Source organism: Pollachius pollachius (assembly GCF_949987615.1).
Source record: "Pollachius pollachius genome assembly, chromosome: 2".
Classification (NCBI taxonomy): Eukaryota; Metazoa; Chordata; class Actinopteri; order Gadiformes; family Gadidae; genus Pollachius; species Pollachius pollachius.
This window is the reverse complement of record NC_136935.1, coordinates 37,896,875-37,899,374: the sequence shown is the minus strand read 5'-3', so window position 1 is coordinate 37,899,374 and position 2,500 is coordinate 37,896,875.

Sequence of the window (2,500 nt, the reverse complement as noted above, 5' to 3'; positions counted from 1 at the left end):
ACGCACGCACGCGCGCGCGTGCGCTAGCAAACACAGGGCGGATGAGACTTGGCAGAAGACGTGAGAAACCCGGGGATAATCATCAAATTATTCATCTTAACTTTCACTTGTTGGGAAAAAAATAATAAAGATGAACGCCGGCACTGAAGATATGACCACGTATCTGGGCTTTTAAGACATTTTAAGACGTGGGTTTTAGTATAAGTGTGGTTATCTCTTATGCTGTTTAATTCATTAGCCTACTAAAAAATAACCTTGGGAATCCTTTATTGATAAGCGGCATAAATCTTGGCGTTGAGTTGTAAATAACGATTTGTTTCCGGTGGGGGTGGTGGAGGTGGATTTTTTGGGGGTGGTGAGTGGGGGGGGGGGGGGGGGGGGGGGGGGGGGGGCGGGGGGGGGGGGGGGTAATGTCTGGTCTGCGGGCCTCCCAGTAAAAATATAGGCCAAGACAGGTCACTTTATTGCTCGTTTCGATCGGGGATGCAACGGTGGCCATCACATGACTAACCACTATCATCGCTGTGGCTTTGCTCGGACAAAAATGCTATTTTGATATGGTTTGCTCTTGGGATGAATATCTTTATTTTAATTTTTTTTCATCGTTAAAATAAGTTTTGCTCTTGTTTCGTTTCCCACATAAATCAGGAATTCCTCTGCCGGTAAAGGACGGTCGTTTGTCACCAGGTTTTGGCGTTCCCCGTGACAGAATACGAGAAACAGAAGTCGCATTAGGTAAACCATTCAACGCCACAATTTATACAAAGTCCCGAGCGTGGATAAACAGAGACGGCTGCGTCATTACGCGCATGTCTATTTGGGGGTGTCCAGTGTGTGTGTGTGTGTGTGTGTGTGTGTGTGTGTGAGAGAGAGAGAAATAAGTTATTTACCGCAGAATTACTAAATACCTACTTGAGAAATAGCTCCACGGAATAATAATCATAATAAAATGCCTTATTGTTTCGGAATAAAGATCCCATTTTTGGAAAGCAGTTTATTTGCGTGTGTGTGTGTGTGTGTGTGTGTGTGTGTGTGTGTGTGTGTGTGTGTGTGTGTGTGTGTGTGTGTGTGTGTGTGTGTGTGTGTGTGTGTGTGTGTGTGGTCATTAGGACAATCGGAGATAGACGTTACGGATGACCGAGATAGCCTCGTCCTATTGGGCTTAATGGAGCTATTACTGGCTGGCTGCAGGCCTGCGCTATCTAAACACCAGCACAAACACGCGCGCACGCTGCCACACGCACACGTTCACACGGCAATAAATTCAACAGCCCAGTCAATTTTTACGCGTCTGCAAGGGTGAAAGGTCATATGATTCATAATGTTGGTGAAATAAATACGGCCTATTTAAGATGGTTTTTGAGCACTAATTCAAAATCAGGGTTTAAGGCCATTTTATAAACTGTTATTTATTCAGGTTATATTTAGGATTATTGCAGTAAAATCTGACTCATAGTTTTATTTTTTATTGGAAATTAATATTTGAACGTCCTGGTTTATTGCATTTAAGATTAACCACACTCACTAATACGTCTTAAATAAATGGAGAATATTTAATAATTTGAGTATAATTTTATTAACCTCGTCATTGTTCGAACATAAATGGGATACCGCTTAACTGCCAAATATGCTAAAGAAAATGTTAAAACAGTTAATAATACTAATACTTATACTACTAATAATAATAATCATTATAAAATAATTATTACTACCATTATAATTGGCTAATAATAATAATAATACTTAAAAATAAAAAACATTTACATTCTTATTCATATAATTATATATCATCCAATTATTTTGTATTGGCATGCTGGTTATTTACTGATAACAAAATAACAACAAACTCAACCTAAGAAAAATTTAAAAATTTCACAGAACAGCAACAACACGATTCCTCAATATGACATAATAAATTCGTTCTGCATGCATCCAGTGAATTTGTTGGCTACATTAATGCAGAATATGTGGCGCATATGGCCGTTGTGGTGACGACTTTACCTTATATTTGGTCATTAGTTAGAAGGCCAATTATTAGGACATCTTACCTCATGAAAAACATCCTAATTGTCCGCTTCGTCCAACAAAATCAAACCACGCTTGCCACGTCTTACTCGGTGGCATCACATACAGGTCAAAGGGCGTGTTTAGGTTTGGTCGCGCGGGCCTCCCTCCCTTTCACTCTCTCGCAGGATGGGTCCTTTGGAGAACCGCATTGCACGCGGCAACAAGTCACAAATCACGCCGACCATCTCCTCTATGACCCCCCCCCCCCTCCCCTCATCCCACCCTCCATCATCCACACATATAGGTTCTCTCTCCCCCCCCCCCCCCCCCTCTCTCTCTCTCTCTCTCTTTCTCTCTCTCTCTCTCTCTCGCTATGACTCACTCTCTCTCCCTCGCTCTCTCTCGCTATGCCTCTCTCAAGCCTCCCCCCCACACACACATACACACTGGCGCCATGACAGCAGACAAGAGGTGTAGCGTTTCCTATTGTCAC